General features: G+C 42.8%; 1 protein-coding gene and 1 pseudogene across 5 annotated transcripts in view; one reads left to right on the top strand and one right to left on the bottom strand.

Annotated features, from left to right (window-relative positions):
* DIP2B (disco interacting protein 2 homolog B) overlaps positions 1 to 18,052 on the top strand; it is a 306,098-nt gene that overhangs the window by 1,587 nt on the left and 286,459 nt on the right. The gene's annotated exons all lie outside the window — the stretch shown is intronic.
* Positions 8,404 to 18,052, bottom strand: part of LOC136323715 (large ribosomal subunit protein uL24-like) — a 73,299-nt pseudogene continuing 63,650 nt past the window's right edge.

The raw sequence follows: 18,052 nt of genomic DNA, 5'->3' as shown, positions 1-18,052 counted from the left end.
TGAAGTTACACTATGGGCATCCTCAAAATCAGTGGTAGCAGATGAGTTTATGTTTAGGGCATTGCCATCTGTTCTGCCTCTCAACATACTTTATTCTTTTATTCAATTAAGCATTGTCTTTATTTTTATTTTTTAAAATTTATTTATTTATTAATTTTAGAGAGAGAGGAAGAGGGGGTGGAGAGAGAGAGAGAAACATCAATTTGGTATTCCACTTACTTACACTTTCATTGGTTGATTCTTGTATATGCCCTGACTGGGGATTGAACCTACAACCTTGGTGTACTGGAAGAATGCTCTACCCAACTGAGCTACCTGGGTAGGGCCTAAAGAAGTGTCTTTAAATCTGTGATGACTTCCATTCAGTTCTGACCTTTGAAACAGTTGCTTTAGTAACAATTCAGCTATCTTTGATCAGCCAGAAAGTGAGAGGTTTGGCTGGATGTTTATGTCAGAACAAGATTAAAAATAGGAGTTGATTGTTTTTACACCTAGAGGGAAATCCTGGAAGCTTCTTCTTCTTGGTACAGTTTCTGCTTCCAGCTGATTATTGCTTACTTCTCTGGATGTTTCTAGAGATGATTCTGAGGGACAGTATTTCTAGGACTCACGGTGATTAGCTCACCTCTCTCTCCCTCAGAAAGGTGTCAGACTCCTACAAACTGAATGCCAAGGCTTAAACATTTTTAGAGACAAGTGCATGGTTTGCTCTCCAATGTGGGATTGTTTGGGGTGGCATACGACTTAGCTTCAGTTGGTTTCTTATAGATTTATACTACACTGTTCTGTATTTTCATCTCTTTTAGCAGTGGATAACTGGAAAAAACAAAGTTGAAAAACCTTGGGCCTGCAGTGTCAGCATCTTGGCCATCTGCTTTGCTCTTGCTTAAAGTACAGAGAATGGTTGCTGGAGAAGTAGGTAGATATTTTTAGGAATTCAAGTGAAGTTGAAACAACCCAATAGCCCTAAATCTATAGCATGGTGTTATCTGTGATGTCCGTAGCATATTTGTAACCAGCTTTTGTCTTACATTTTCTCTATAGTTACTGCTCTGACAAAAGTACATTTTTCTTCTAAAAAGAGAAGGTGCTTTTAACTGTGTGTTTATCATGTATTGCTAGCTTTGGTGCAATCATTCCTTGATTTTATTCTTTTTTTATTTGTTAGGTTCCCATTATGGTAGCCTGATAGTCTGAGTGGTATACTGTTAAAGAATTATTTTTGTGTTCACCTGTATTTTTAGCTGCAGGCTTTGGTCATAGATCAGTCAACTCTGTGCTGAAATGCAGGTTTGTGCCTCCTCAGGCTGTTTGCCGCAGAGCTGGGTGCAGAGCCCAGTGCTGTGGCCAGTGCTTCAGGTCAGCGTGGACTTGGTTGTGAAAGCTTCCTGCTTCTGCACCAAGAAAAATAGTCTGACACTCTCTGGAGAATCATTTAAAATTGAACGTATACTTAGTCACAAGCTTTTCTATAGACAAATTGAAAGATGGGTGGTTTCTACAAGGATCTTATTGGAAAAAAAATTTTTTTTTAATTATTTTCTTTTTATTAGGGAGGCAGAGACAGACTCCTGCATGTTCCCTGGCTGGGATCCACCTGGCAAGCCCCCTACCAGGCAATGCTCTACCTGTCTGGGCCACTGCTACATTGCTCAGCAACCGAACTAATTTAATGCTTGAGGCAGAGGCCATGGAGCCATCCTCAGCACCTGAGGCTAACTTTGCTCAAACCATTTGAGCCATGGCTGCAAGAGAAGAAGAGAGAGGGAGAGAGATGGGGGTAGAGGGAAGCAGATGATCACTTCTCCTGTGTGCCCTGACTGGAAATCGAACCCGGTACTTCCACATGCTGGGCTTCCACATGCACTACCACTGAGCCAACCGGCCAGTGATGTATATAAATTATTATATTTATTATATGTTTGACAATAGGCTTTTTTGTCTGAACTTTATTCATATGTTTTAGTTAAGTGTATGCACATAAAAAACACAAATGCTAATAATAATGATGATAGTAATTATTATTATTATTTAGGTTAGAGAAGGGGAGATAGTGAGGCAGACTCTCACATGTTCCCCAGCCAGTCTGGGGCCAATGCTTGAGTACTGAGCTATTTTTAGCACCTGAGGCTGATGTGCTGGGACCAACAGAGTTATCTTCAGTGTCCGGGGCCACACTCAAACCAATCAAACCACTGGCTGTTGGAGGGGAAGAAGGGGATAAGAGGGAGTGGGAGGGGAAGAGAAGCAGATGGTTGCTTCTCTTGTGTGCCCTGACTGGGAATTGAACCCAGGATATTTATATGCTGGGTGGACACTCTATCCACTGAGCCACCATCCAGGGACGAGAATTATTTCTTTAAATCTGTCTGATAACGTGTTATATTTGTGTAATGATCTTATATATCATGTCATTTGAGCTTCACTATGACTTTGTGATTATTAAGTATTATAGATATTATCACTTCTCCTATTCCCCCCTCTTTTGGTTTGAGGGGAAAATAGACACAAGAAAGGTTAAGTGTTTTGTCTAAAGTTGCTCATGTAAAGTGCCATCATCCTAAGCTACCATGTAATTCTGCCATCTGTTACCATTGAGTGATTTAATATCTTTCCGATTGTGCAATCTTTCTGATTGCACAAACTTTTAACTCTAATTTTTATTCTGAAGAAAGGCTATAAACCAGTTGTATGCTACAATTCCAAATAGTCTGGTTGATTCTCTTTCAAACCTACCATTCATGTATTTCATCTAGACATTTATTTTGTGCCTGCTACTTGCTAGGGATATAGAGGTGAGCAAGGTACTATATTAACTTATAAAGACTTTTGAGTCTGGTAGGGAAATCATTTAAAAATACCAACAAGCCTGAACAGGCAGTGGCACAGTGGATAGAGTGTCGGACTGGGACGCGGAGGACCCAGGTTCAAAACCCTGAAGTCACCGGCTTGAGCGCGGGCTCATCTGGCTTGAGTGTGAGCTTACCAGCTTGAACGTGGGGTTGCTGGCTTAAGCGTGGGATAATAGACATGACCTCATGGTCGCTGGCTTGAAGTCTAAGGTCACTGGGTTGTGCAAGGATCACTCACTTGGCTCTAGCCTCTTCCTGGTCAAGGCACATATGAGAAAGCAGTCAGTGAACAACTAAGGAGACTAAGGAGTCGCAACAAAGAATTGATGCTTCTCATCTTTCTCTTCCTGTCTGTCTGTCCCTATCTATCCCTCTCTCTGTCTCTCTGTCTCTGTCACACACACGCAAAAATACCAACAAGACTTGGGTGGGTAGCTTGGTTGCTTCGAGCTTCTTGATATGCCAAGGTTGCAGGTTCAATCGCTGGCCAGGGTACATACAAGAATCAACCAGTGAATGCGTGAATAACTAACAACAAATTGATGTGATTCTCTAAAAACAATTTTTAAAAATTACCAACAAAACAGTGAGCACATGAGACGCAGTGGAGTTCTTTCAGTGTCTAAGAACAGTCCAAAGATGACAACTAGAAAGGTGTTTGAGATAAAATAACACTTACAGGAAGGGATCCTCCCTTTTCTTGTTTGAACACTTCTCTGAGCACAAACACAGTCACATCCTCCCTTTCTCTTATCTGTTTCATCACCTATCTTAAAGCACAGGTACTGAGTCCACCTCAAAGGTGGAGGGATGAGAAAGGGCCAAGTCCTGGGAGTTGAAGTAAATCTTCTTTAAGAGTGGGGAAGAGGTGGGGGAGTTGAAGAGGAAAAGGGGAAGATAATGGATAGGAATCATATTTCACAATTTCAGAAACTGGCAACTAGCATTGAGCTACCAGGACACTGGCAAATCCCTCCTGCTTTTCCTACAATGGGAAAGTGGGCCACTTCTCCCCAGATCTATAGCATAGTCAATTCATAAGATGTACCTTTATCAGAAAATTACATGTAAGCATACCTGATGCTTGGAGCATTAAGGAAAGCAGTTGTGTGGATTTTTAAATAACCCAAACCAGTGTTATCTAAGTGATTTACTTTCCAAAAACTTGCATTATGTTCATTTTTGGTGGGCTGTACTCCTCTTTCATTGGAACTCATCTTTACAAATTGCTATCAGAGCCTGTGGCACATTCTTTTGAAAATGCTCATAGTGGCAAATTTTAATTCTTTGAAGGTGGAATTTCATTTTATGGTTACTTGGAGTCAAGTAAAGAAAGCTGGTTAATATTCTTTTGGAGTCCAAACTAATTGTGATTGAAAAAATTACAGTTATTATAAACTGATTTTAGTCGTGACTGTAAAAAAATTAGAATGATTGTGAATTGGTTTTGAAGGCAGTTCCAAAAGAGAAGTGGCAGATGAATTCTGTCTGTTAGAAGAATGCTTCAGCTTACTGGGAAGGAGAGTGCTTATTTGGATGCCCTAGTTCCAGATTTTTAAAAAAAATTTATTTATTCATTTTAGAGAGGGGGGGGAGAGAGAGAGAGAGACAGAGAGAGAGAGAGAGAGAGAGAGAAAGTGAGAAAGTGGGGAGGAGCAGGAAGCATCAACTCCCATATGCGCCTTGACCAGGCAAGCCCAGGGTTTTGAACCAGTGACCTCAGCGTTCCAGGTCGATGCTTTATCCACTGCGCCACCACAGGTCAGGCCCCCAATTTTTTTTTTAATTAATCTTATTCTTTGACAGTCCCATAGCATTGAGCTGGATTTTTGAATAAGAGAATCCCTTCATGTCTGACCAGTGGTGGCACAGTGGATAGAGTGCTGACCCAGGATCCTGAGGACTAGGGTTCAAAACCCTGAGGTCTCCAGTTTGAGTGCAGGCTCACAGCTTGAGCATACATTGGCCGTCTTGAGTGCGAGGTGGCCACGTTAGCAAAGGATGGCCTGCTTGAGCTTAGGGATGTTGGCTTGAACAAGGGATCATTAATATCTTAAGGTTGCTGGCTTGAGTGCAGAGGTCTCTGGCTTGAAGCCCAAGGCTGGCTTGAGTAAGAGGTCACTAACTCAGCTGGAGCCCCCAGGTCAAGGCACGTATGAGAAGCTATCATTGAACAACTAAAGTCAAACAGCCATGAGTTGATGCTTCTCATTTCTTTCCTCTCTCTCTCTCTCTCTCTCTCTCTCTCTCTCTCTATCTCTCTCTCTCTCACACACACACACACACACACACACACACACACAAAAGAAAGAGAGAATCCAAGCCCTGTTCTCGGTGGCTGCTTTCGTTCCTGGCCTGTGTAGAAATTACCACCTCAGGGTTGCTAGTTCAGATGATTGGCTATAAAAAGGGCCATCACACTATATTTGTACAGTTTACCATAGTTTCCTCTCATGATTAATTTAGTAATGTTCTTTGAAATGCTCTGTCCTGTTTGTGGGTAAAATTTCTCATAATTCTTTGAGTTCAGCTGAAGTACTGCCTTTTTTTGTTTGTTTGTTTGGTTTTTGTGGCAGACAGAGAGAGGGACAGATAGGGATAGACAGACAGGAAGGGAGAGAGATGAGAAACATTAATTTTTCCTTGCGGCTCCTTAGTTGTTCACTGATTGATTTCTCGTATGTGCCTTGAGGGGGGGCTACAGCAGACCCAGTGACCCCTTGCTCGAGCCAGCTACCTTGGGCTCAGGATGGTGAGCCTTGCTCAAACCAGATGAGCCTGCATCTCAAACCTGGGTCCTCCACACCCCAGTTCGACGCTCTATCCACTGCGCCACCGCCTGGTCAGGCTGAAGTACTACCTTTTTATTTATTTTTAATTTTTTTCACAGGGACAGAGAGAGAGAGTCAGATAGAGGGATAGATAGGGACAGACAGACAGGAACAGAGATGAGAAGCATCAATTATCAGTTTTTCGTTGCGACACCTTAGCTGTTCATTGATTGCCCTCTTATATGTGCCTTGACCGCAGGCCTTCAGCAGACTGAGTAACCCTTTGCTCGAGCCAGTGACCTTGGGTCCAAGCTGGTGAGCTTTGCTCAAGCCAGATGAGCCCGCGCTCAAGCTGGCAACCCCGGGATCTCGAACCTGGGTCCTTCTGCATCCAAGTCTGATGCTCTATCCACTGCGCCACCGCCCAGTCAGGCGTGAAGTACTACCTTTTTAATAAAACTGATGCTGACCACTGAGAGCTCTCTTGTTTCAAACCTTACAGCGTTTACAGTTCATGTCATTTTTGTCAATCATATATTTTATAATAATTTAAATTATAAATTATTAAATTACCTCAGTGCAAGCTCTTATAGAAGTGAGGTCGCCTGACCTGTGGTGACGCAGTGGATAAAGCGTCGACCTGGAAATGCTGAGGTCGCTGGTTCGAAACCCTGGGCTTGCCTGGTCAAGGCACATATGGGAGTTGATGCTTCCAGCTCCTCCCACTGTCTCTCTCTCCTCTCTCTCTCTCTCTCTCCCTCTCTCTCTCCTCTCTAAAATGAATAAATAAAATTAAAAAAAAAAAAAAAAAGAAGTGAGGTCATTTATACTTCACTTCTTTTTTTTTAATATTTTATTTATTATTTTCTTTAGATTTTTTTTTTTACTTTATTTATTTATTTTTAGAGAGGAGAGAGACAGAGAGGGAGAGAGAGGAGAGAGAGACAGAGAGAGAGAAGGGGGGAGAAGCTGGAAGCATCAACTCCCATATGTGTCTTGACCAAGCAAGCCCAGGGTTTCGAACCGGCGACCTCAGCATTTCCAGGTCGACACTTTATCCACTGTGCCACCACAGGTCAGGCTATACTTCACTTCTTTAAATAGATGCCAACTGTTTCTGCCTTTATTGTTTTAGGAGTGCAATAAATTTTTGCTCATTTCAATTTGTCTTAAATTGAAACATAAAGTCTCTGTCTTGTCTGTCTGTCTTTGATGTCTGTGTTCTTAACCACCATGCTGTATTGACTCAGTCTGTCTTGGGGATTTGATTTGGCATAAGGCGGGGTTGTGTAATCATTTGAGAGGCACAGGTTTTGCCATCTGGTGAGCCTGAGTTCAAGTCCTGGCCTGTCATTTACTAGCTCTGTGACCTTGGACAGGCTGCGTAACCTCCTTGGTTTAGTGTCTTCAACACTTAAAAAAGGTATGACAACCTTATTAGATTTGTAATGTTTAAAATGAGATAATAGGAGAAACACTGAGTGTAATGTGTGGCATGCCCTAAGTGCTGGATATGTGTAATCTTTATTGTTTCTGATAGTGACACATAGTGACTTGGCTGTTTTTGACATCATATGTAACTTAGCAGAGTATAGTTATATATAAAGTGATGAATGGAATCAATTTGCATATATATAATATATATTGCTCAAAAATTAGGGAATATTTCAGAATGACTATAATATGATTAAAAAAAGAAGCATTTGATTTTTTTTTTATTAAACTAGAACATAAGAAAAGCAAACAAGTCAAAGAAAGTTGTTTGGTTATGCAAATGAGATGCAAACTCAATTATTGTGATTGAGTAGCAGTGACCTGTTGGTGGGGGTGAACAGAAGAAGCATGTCAAACTGGACGAGAGTTCAACTCATTGACTGTTCAGTAGGGTGCATGGTCACCCAAGACTGCCCCAACACACTGACAGCGATGGGGCATGGACAGGACCAGACTGTCCAGCAGTTCTTGTGGGATCCTCTGCCACTTTTGCTCCAGGTCAACTTCCAGCTCTACAAGTGTGTGGGAGGCATTGGACGGTTTGTCAGATGTTCTCCCAGTGCATCCCAAGCATGTTCAATGAGATTCAGGTCTGGAGAACGTGAAGGCCAGTGCATGCGTTCGATTCTTGCCTCCTGAAGCATGTTGTTGATGACATGTGCATGGAGGGCCTTGCATTATCACCCATGAAAAGAAAGTTGTTTCCAACTGCTCCAGCATAGGATACCACTATAGGGTGCAGGACCTCATCTCAATATCTGACAGCAGTCAGCGATTCATTTCTGATGACGAGATCGATATGACCACTGATGCTGATGCCAGTCCACACCATGATTCCACCACCACCGAAGAAGTTTCTTTCTCACATGAAACGTGGATTCTCCCGTGTTCTTTATTCACGCCAGATCAGGACACATGATTGTCAGGCTGCAGACTGAACCATGATTCATCAGAGGACAGTTGACCACTCATCACGGGTCCAATGACAATGCACATCAGCCAACTTCTGCTGGTTCTATGGTGTTCAGCAGATAACAGAATGCATACCATTGGTTGCTGGGCATGCAGTCCAAAACGATGGAGCCGATTTTGTATGGTCTTGATGCATATCTGTCATCTAGTGGCAGCAAGAAACTGTCCCTGCAGCTCTGTAGCATTGCTGCGCCTGGTCCTTCTTGCCAGTAGGGTCAAGTAGTGGTCATCTCTTGCTGTTGTGGCAGATGGGCAACCCTGCCTTCTTCTTTGTACTGTACCAGTCTCTTGAAAGCGATTTCACAGTTTGCTAATCACACTTTGCGATATTCCAAGTGCTGTTGCCACTGTCGTCTGTGTTTGACCAGCTTCAAGACGTCCTGTGGATCTCCAGGCTTTGCATTTGGCAAATCATGTTGCAGGGGCATTGCAAGGGCTGGGAAATTACAGGATGTGCACCTTCAAGATCAGAGAACATGCAGATACTCCAGTACTTTCAGCCTTTTGTATAGTGCATTTTCACCAATGAAATAAAAGTTTGTTTTGCATCTTATTTGCATAATCAAACAACTTTCTTTGACTTGTTGTTTGCTTTTCTGATTTTTTTTTTTTTTTTTTTTTTCTGAAGCTGGAAACGGGGAGAGACAGTCAGACAGACTCCTGCATGTGCCCGACCGGGATCCACCCGGCACGCCTACCAGGGGCGACGCTCTGCCCACCAGGGGGCGATGCTCTGCCGTGACCAGAGCCACTCTAGCGCCTGGGGCAGAGGCCAAGGAGCCATCCCCAGCGCCCGGGCCATCTTTGCTCCAATGGAGCCTTGGCTGCGGGAGGGGAAGAGAGAGACAGAGAGGAAGGAGGGGGGGTGGAGAAGCAAATGTGCGCTTCTCCTATGTGCCCTGGCCGGGAATCGAACCCGGGTCCCCCGCACGCCAGGCCGATGCTCTACCGCTGAGCCAACCGGCCAGGGCCTGATGTTTTTGTTTAATAAAAAAAAATCAAGCCTGACCAGGCAGTGGATAGAGTGTTGAACTGGGATGCGGAGGACCCAGGTTTGAGACCTCGAGGTCGCCAGCTTAAGCAGAGGCTCGTCTGGTTTGGGCAAAGCTCACCAGCTTGGACCAAGGTCACTGGCTTGAGCAAGGGGTTACTCGGTCTGCTGAAGGCCCGTGGCCAAGGCACATGTGAGAAAGCAATCAATGAACAACTAAGGTGTCACAACGAAAAACTGATGATTGATGTTTCTCATCTCTCTTCGTTCCTGCCTGTCTGTCCCTATCTATCCCTTTCTCTGACTCTCTCTCTGTCTCTGTAAATAAATAAATAAATAAATAAGAAATAAATCAAATGCTCCCCCCCTCCAAGCTGGAAACGGGGAGGCAGACAGACTCCCGCATGCGCCCAACCGAGATCCACCGGGCATGCCCACCAGGGGGCGTTGCTCTGCCGCAATCAGAGCCATTCTAGCGCCTGAGGCAGAGGCCATGGAGCCATCCCCAGAGCCCAGGCCATCTTTGCTCCAATGGAGCCTTGGCTGCGGGAGGGGAAGAGAGAGACAGAGAGGAAGGAGAAAGGGAGGGGTGGAGAAGCAGATAGGCGCTTCTCCTGTGTGCCCCGGCCGGGAATCGAACCCGGGACTTCTGCATGCCAGGCTGATGCTCTACCACTGAGCCAACCGGCCAGGGCCTTCAAATGCTTTTTTTATCGCTTTATATTCATTTTGAAATATCCCTAATATTTGTGAGCAGATGTGTGTGTGTGTGTGTGTGTGTATGTTTTTTTTTTTTTTAAATAATTTTTTTCTTTTGAGAGAGAGAGAAACAGACAGACAAGAAGAGAGAGAGACGAGAAGCATCGACTCGTAGTTGTGGCACTTTAGTTGCTCATTGATTGTTTCTCGTACATGCCTTGACCGGGGCTCAAGCTGAGCCAGTGACCTTTGGGCTCAAGTCAGCAACCATGAGGTCATGTTTATGATCACATGCTCGAGCCAGCAACCCCGCACTCAAGCCAGATGAGCCTGTGCTCAAGCTGGCAACCTCGGGGTTTCGAACCTGAGTCCTCAGTATCCCAGGCCAACATTGTGACCACTGCTCTACCACCTAGTCTATATATAGACATATATATATTTTTAAAAAATAAGACCTCACTCTGTCCTTAGTTACTCCTGTTGACACCCTTTACCCTTAGTTCAGCACATGTTGGGTCACTGCAAGTAGTTGACTAGAGCAGAGAAGAGTAGCTGGTTTGTTTCTTACAAACATCTGGCACGTGCACATTTCCGAGCCTGAAGGTTCTGGCAAATGATTCTGAAATTATTTAAGCATGATTTCTGAGACTCAATCATCCACAAGCTATGAAAAGGCACATGTAGATGCTCAGAACCTTCAAATAGTTTTCAACTCTTTTCTTAGTCCAGCTATTTTCAACTTTTTCATCTCATGGAACACATGAGATGAAAATATAGATGAAATTATATTTTAGTAAATATAATTTACTAAAATACTAAAATACTGCAGCACACCAAAAATATATATTTTTGCGAATTTGACCAAAAAAACCTATAATTTTGATTAATTTGCACCAGACGACTATTATGGTGTTGACTGTTGTCATCTTTTTATTTGATAATCTAAGGGAAAAGAGTCAGTGCCCCTGACTAAATAGTCAGGTATTGCATGTTTTAAAAATTCTTGCAGCATATCAGTTGAAAAGCGCTGTCTTAGTCCTTCATTTGTGCTTAGTGAGCAAATCCTTTTGGTTCCTCCTTGAAAAGTTCTCTTGCATCCTCTTTTCCTTTGAGTTGCAGTTACCACCAGCCTTTTCCAGTCCGCTATCTTTAGACTTAAGGGTCTGATTCTTGTCTCCCTTCACTTCTAGATTTTGTTTCATCTTTTAAAAAATACTAATTTTATCTAAAGCTATGGCTAAGTCCAAGGCTGTCACTTCCTGTCTATATTCTATGTTTTCTAAAGGCAAAACGGTCTCCTATATTTGTATTCCTAGAAAGTCTAATAAGTGCTTTTGTGTACCAATAGTCCATCTCTTTTTGGTGATTGAGTATATCATAGAGGTTTAAATGAATTTTTAAATATCTATGTGCTTCCAATAAATTAGTTGCTTTTCTGTGAACAAGATTGCTTGTGAAAGGCCTTTTCTTTGGAATTCCATAGTCTCAAAGCTGACAGAATCTTTGGATACACAGGTTGAGTATGAGTGCTTGTGTGCCTTTTTGGGGGACAGAGTCTACAGCTTTCATCAGTTTCTTAAAGAGGACTGTGAAGCAAAGGTAAGAACCAAGTCTAGCATCTTTCATTCTCATTAGCTTGGAAGGAAAGCCAACCCCCCTCAGCTTGCCTCCTCAACATTCACAGACTTATCTATATCAGTTCCCACCCTTATCCCCTTTCTTCCTTTCTCAGAGGAAGAAGTATCCCCCTCCTCTTCCACATTCTAGCCCACTGATTGTGTTCTCAATCCCATCTGCTGTTCTGGGATCTTGGGAGTTTACTTCATTGACTGATCTACTCATTTATATTCTTTTGTCTTTCTCTTTTCTCAAGTTTAGCCTCTCACTTAACACTAGGCTGTAGTGAATAACGCCAAGTTTCTCTCATCTTAAAGGCAGCAGCTGTACTGGAATCTGCTTGCTATCATGTTCTGGTACTCTCTCCCTCTTGTTGATCCTAGACGTGTAGCCTACAGTTCATTTATCTTACCTTTTTTCCTTTGCTCATTACTCAGTTCATTGCTCTGTCTCATCAAGCCTCTGAAACAGCTGTCTGCAAGGCCACAATGACTTCTGCTTTCAGACTGCAAAGTACCCACTGGACATAGCACTGGATACTGTGCACCACTGTCTTTTTAAAACGCTCTCCTTCTTTAGCATTTATAGCATCAGTTTTTTCTGTCTCCCTAACAGTTCCTTCTTATGCTGTCTCTTGGGCTTTTTCTCTTCTTCCTGATGTGGGTATTCCCGATATCGATATCTGTCATTAGCCCTCCTCTCACTTCACATACACTTGCTGAGTCATCTCATTCATACCCAGGACTCCAGCTGTCATGACCGTGAGGGGGCTCACTAGTCTGTGTCTCTAACCCTGACTCTGCTCCAGACCTCCCCATGGTTTCCCTAGATAGCTGTAGCTTAGTAAGTCCAAAACTAGGCTTCTTTTTTCAACCCACTCCATATACTCCCTACTTTAGAATGTTTACTTTTCCAGGTCAAAAACTTGGGTGTCATCCTTAGTTTCTTTGCAATTCTGCTTTCTGCCCTCCATTCACACTGTCTTTGCAATCAAGTGCTCTACCACTGATCATTCTGAAGCATAGATCTGTGTCCTTTTCCCTGTTTTAAAGTTTTCGTTGGATTCTCCCATCCATAAGATGAAATCGAAGCATTCTGTGTGTACCAAGACCTGCCTGCCTTTTTAGTCTCATTTTCTGCTCCTTTCATGTATTTCTGTCCTTTCTAACTTTGCTGAATGACTTGAACTTCCCTGAATGCACTGTGCTTATTCATGTACATGCCTTTTCCACGTTGCCTTTCTCTGAGAAATGCCCACTCTGGCATGTTCTTCCCCTTTTTCTGCCTGGTTAACTTGTGTTCCACTCGGTTTCCTGTAAGAAGCCAGACTTTCCTAAACTCTGTTAAGAAGTTAAGATTTCTGTATAAGTAGCCATCAATTATTGAGTGCTTATTGTGTGACAGGCCCTGTACTTAGTATTTTATAAACCGTATCCTGCCTGTAAGTAGGTGGTGAATAAATAGCTCCTATTATCATGATGATGAATGAACCGAGCTAGCGAAAAGCACCTGACATTGAAGAATGCAGTGTGTGCCAAGTCCTGCCCTTTGTTATATACTATCTGATCTTTACCTTTCTCCCTACCAGTAACAGTAACATTCTGAAATGAATGGCAAAGGGGAAAGAACACTAGACTTGAGTCATTTAGAACTGGAGTCAAGTCCTGCTTCCACTGCTTACTTGTTAAGAACACAAAGTCTGCCTAACCAAGTTGTGCAGAGGCTGGAGAATCAACGTGGGACGCTGAGGACCCAGGTTCGAAATCCCGAGGCCGCCGGCTTGATTACACACTCATCCTGCTTGAGGGCAGGCTCATCCAGCTTGAGTGTGGGTTCACCAGCTTGAACGGAGGGTCACCAGCTTGGGCATGGGATCGTCGACATAGTCCCATGGTCGCTGGCTTGAGCAAGGTGTCACTGGCTCAGCTGGAGCCTCCTGGTCGAGGCACATGAGAAAGCAATCAATGAACAACTAAGGTGCCGCAATGAGTTGATGCTTCTCATCTCTCTCTCTTCCTATCTGTCTATCCCTGACTGTTTCTCTCTCACTAAAAAAAAAAAAAGAAAAAAAAAAAGGGGGGGGGCATGAAATCTATAAGTCCTGTGTGCTAAGGTTGGAACCCAAGTCATCTTGGCTCCAAACCCCATTGTGTTTCCATGTTGCCATTCTCCTCCATTGCCTGAATCGTGTTTCAAGTAGTTTTGGCAAAAGTCTCTTCCATTTTAATTGTTGGGCCTCACTTAAGATACAGCTTCTGGCCTGACCTGTGGTGGCGCAGTGGATAAAGCGTTAACCTGGAAACGCTGAGGTTGCCGGTTCAAAACCCTGGGCTTGCCTGGTCAAGGCGCATATGGGAGTTGATGCTTCCTGCTCCTCCCCCCTTCTCTCTCTCTCTCTCTCCTCTCTATAATGAATAAATAAAATCTAAAAAAAAAAAAAAAAAAGATACAGCTTCTGCCTTTGGATATTTGGAGGTAGGGCTCCCAGGAGTGAAAAGAATGGAATGTTCTATCCTATACTCAGAGAAATAGAAATAGGAGTGAGGTTGGTTATTTCTGATCTTGCTTTGCTAGAGCCAGGGGATCAGCATTCTAAAACATATTAGGAGAGTTTCTTTCATACCAACCCAGCTTTCGGCAAGAGATGTGACTTCTTAATTTCTTAAAAGAACAAAAAATATTGGGTAAAACTCTATAAGAGTATAAAGTAAAAGATAATTTTATGTACTTACATTTTGTTATGAAATTCATTTTTCTTCCTTGAATTGAGATGGGGATGATGAGAAGCTGAAAACCTAGGAGTCAAATATTTTAGATGTTTTCCAGGACAGTCCTAAATGAAACTCCACAGGTCCAACGACTTTGAACAATCTTGAGGATTGTTCCAGCCTTGGTGCTCTGGGTCAACACCATCCACTGTGCCATCAGCCAGGGCTGTTAATTCTATATTATAACTTTTTCAAATTATCGTACAGTTATTAAATTTTCATTTGTATAAATATTCTTATCTCCCTCTGCAAGCTGCTTGAGGGCAGCACTCAGCATCCTTTACCATAAGGGCTTTTGAGTACTTATTTAACCGGTGAGTGAATTTAAACCAGCGGTTCTCGACCTGTGGGTTGCGACCCACAGGTCGAGAACCGCTGATCTAAACTGTCATCAATCTCCCTATTTTTATTTCCTTACTAATATCTGACAGACTCCTCTGTTAACAGTCAGACTTGTTTTGAACTCTTTCCTGACAGGCTCCTTCCCATTGCTGTGCCTTTGCAGTGACTGTTTTCTTTGTTGAGATGGCCTTTTCTCTTACTGAAATTTACCAGCCCTGGCTGGATAGTTGGGTTGGTTAAAGCATGATCCTGATATGCTAAGGTTTGTTTGTTTTGCTAAGGTTATGTATGGGTTTGATTCCCGATTAGCATACATACAGGAACAGATCGATGTCTCCCCCTACTTTCTTCTCTCTCTAAAATCAATAAATAAAATCTTTTAAAAAAAGTCTTTAAATAAGTTGGCTAGCACTGCATAGGGCATCAGAAATACTGAAGTTGTTGATATTCTATTTATCCTGTCAAGAGGAACACATAGGAACCAGAAAGAAAAGCCCCTTCCTCTTGCAGTTTTATAGTGCCCTATTCAGACGTGGGTTGACATTATGGCACCTGACAAAGGGAAAATACTTAAAGGGTTCATTTCTTAAAATTGAAGTACAATTGGCATACAATATCCTATTAGTTTCAAATGTATATCATAGTGATTTGATATATATATACATTATGAAATGATGACCACAATAAATCTAGTTAACCATCTATCACAATGCAAAGTTATAATATTATTGACTATATTCCTATGGCTATACATTACATTTTTATGACTTTCTGATTTTATAACTGTGTACCTCTTAATCCCCTTTACCTATTTCAGCTATCCTCCCAACCATTCCCCTCTCTGGTAACCCTGGTTTGTTTTGTTTTTAGACTCCATATATACATGATACTTGTCTTTTTCTCTGTGACTTATTTAACTTAGAGTATTACTCTCTAGGTCTATCCATGTTGTCTGTTGTCACAAATGGCAAGATTTTATTCTTTTTTTATGGCTGAGTAATATTTCATGTATTCATATATATGTATCACTTCTTTATCCATTCTTCTATCAGTGGATACTTAAGTTGCTTCTGTATCTTTGCTATTGTAAATAGTGCTATAATAAATATAGGGGTGCATATATTTCTTTGAATTAGTGTTTTCATGTTTTTCAGTTAAATACCCAGAAGTGGAAAGTGGAATTGCTGGATTGTATCTATTTTTAATTTTATTTTATATTTAATTTAATTTAATTTAATTTTAGTGAGAGGGAGGCAGAGACAGACTCTCGCATGAGCCCTGACTGCGATCCACCTGATAATCCCACTGTGGGCAATGCTCTGCCCATCCGAGGCCCTTGCTATGTTGCTGCTGGAGCCACTTTATTTTATTTTATTTTTTTTATTTAGCACCTGAGGCGGAGGCCATGGAACCATTCTCAGTGCCCGGGGCCAACTTGCTTCAGTGGAGCCATGAGTGCAGGAGGAGAGGAGAAGAGAGAGAGAGAGAGAGAGAAAGAGAGAGAGAGAGAGAGAGAGAGAGAGAGAGAGAGAAGTGAGAGGGGGAGGGGTGGAGAAGCAGATAGGTGCTTCTCCTGTGTGCCCTGACTGGGAATCGAACGTGGGACATCCACAAGCTGGGCCGACGCTCTACCAATGAGCCAACCGGCCAGGGCCTATTTTTAATTTTTTGAGGAACTCCTATACTAGTAGTTTTCCATAGTGGTTGCACCAATTTACATTCCTACCAACAGTGCATAAGGGTTCTGTTTTCTCCATGTCCTTGCTGACTCTTTACTCTCTGTTGGTTTTTTTTATAATAGCCATTCTGACAGGTATGAGGTGATATCTTATTGTAGTATTAATTGTTATTTCCTTAATTATCAGTGATGTTGAGCATCTTTTCATATACCTGTTGGCTGTCTGTATGTCAGTTTTCACAAAGCAGGCAATGAAGGGTAAATTTGGAGCTGAGAAGCAATAAATCGTAACTAATATATCCTTGATCCCTACTTATCTAGTCTATTAAATAAGTTTATTTGGTGCTACCTTGAGAAATACCCTAAATCTACTTCTCTCCATCACTAACCAATGCTCGTCACTACCTTGCCTTGCTACCTCATCTCTAACTCCTTACCCTAGTGTCCCTGCTTTCTTCTTTCTGATTGATTACCCACATAGCAGCTATGGTGAGGTTTTTAAACTACAAATTAGATCATGTTGCTTCCTCGCTTTACAACCCTTACTCTGTGCTTTAGCCACAGTGACTGACTCTTCTTTCTCTCCTTCCACTTTTCCTCCCTCCTTCTTTCTTTCCTTTTCTCCCTGCTTCCTTCCCTCCCTTACTTTTTTCTTGTATTTATTTCAGTGCTATTTATTGAGTGCCTACTGTGTGCCACATAGGTACAAACTTTTTTTTTTTTGTATTCTTCTGAAGCTGGAAACGGGGAGGTAGTCAGACAGACTCCGGCATGTGCCCAACCGGGATCCACCCAGCACGCCCACCAGGGGGCGATGCTGTGCCCATCCGGGGTGTAGCTCTGTCGCAACCAGAGCCAGTCTAGCACCTGAGGAAGAGGCCATGGAGCCATCCCCAGCGCCCGGGCCATCTTTGCTCCAATGGAGCCTTGGCTGCCGGAGGGGAAGAGAGAGACAGAGAGGGGTGGAGAAGCAGATGGGCGCCTCTCCTGTGTGCCCTGGCCGGGAATCAAACCCGGGACTTCTGCATGCCAGGCCGACGCTCTACCACTGAGCCAACCGGCCAGGGCCTTAGGTACAAACTTTTTATACAGGGGGCCAGTTCACTGTCCTTCAGACCGTTGGAGGGCTGGACTATAAAAGAAACTATGAACAAATCCCTATGCACACTGCACATATCTTATTTTAAAGTAAACAAAATGGAAGTAATACTGTACATGAGCGACGCCGTGCTTTGCAGTGCCGCCACATACAGTACTCTAGGAGCACAGGATACATCCGCATCCTGTGCTCCTCTTGCTGACCACCAATGAAAGAGGTGCCTCTTCTGGAAGTGCGGCGGGGGCCGGATAAATGGCCTCAGGGGGCCGCAGTTTGGAGACCCCTGGTACAAGCAATACAGCAGTGGTTAAAGTAACCAAAATCCCTACCCTTAAGGGACTTATATTTTATAGGACTAGGTAGAAATTAATATATAATATATACTGCCTATCAGATGGTAAATGGAGAAAAATTGTGAAGAGGGATAGAGAATAATGGGTCCAGGTTAGTAGGTGCAATTTAAAATAGGGTAGTTAGGAACAGCACCATCATAAAATAACATGAACAAAGACCAGAGGGAGGTGAGGCTTTCTCTCTCTCCCTTGGGTTCACCACACCATGCTTATTTCTGCCTCCAGGCCTGTTCCTTGCTTTTCTTGTGCCTGGAATGCTCTGCTGCAAGGTCTGTGGTTGGACGGTAGCTTTGCCTCCTCATGGAGTTTTTATTTAAATGAGCAACTTCTTCCATCTTTCTCCATCTCATCTCTCATTTTCTTTTTTTTTCTTTGTTGTTTTTTTACAGAGACAGAGAGAGAGTCAGAGGGATAGA

Source organism: Saccopteryx bilineata, chromosome 2 (assembly GCF_036850765.1).
Source record: "Saccopteryx bilineata isolate mSacBil1 chromosome 2, mSacBil1_pri_phased_curated, whole genome shotgun sequence".
Taxonomy (NCBI): Eukaryota; Metazoa; Chordata; class Mammalia; order Chiroptera; family Emballonuridae; genus Saccopteryx; species Saccopteryx bilineata.
This window is presented reverse-complemented; position numbering and strand designations above follow the sequence as displayed.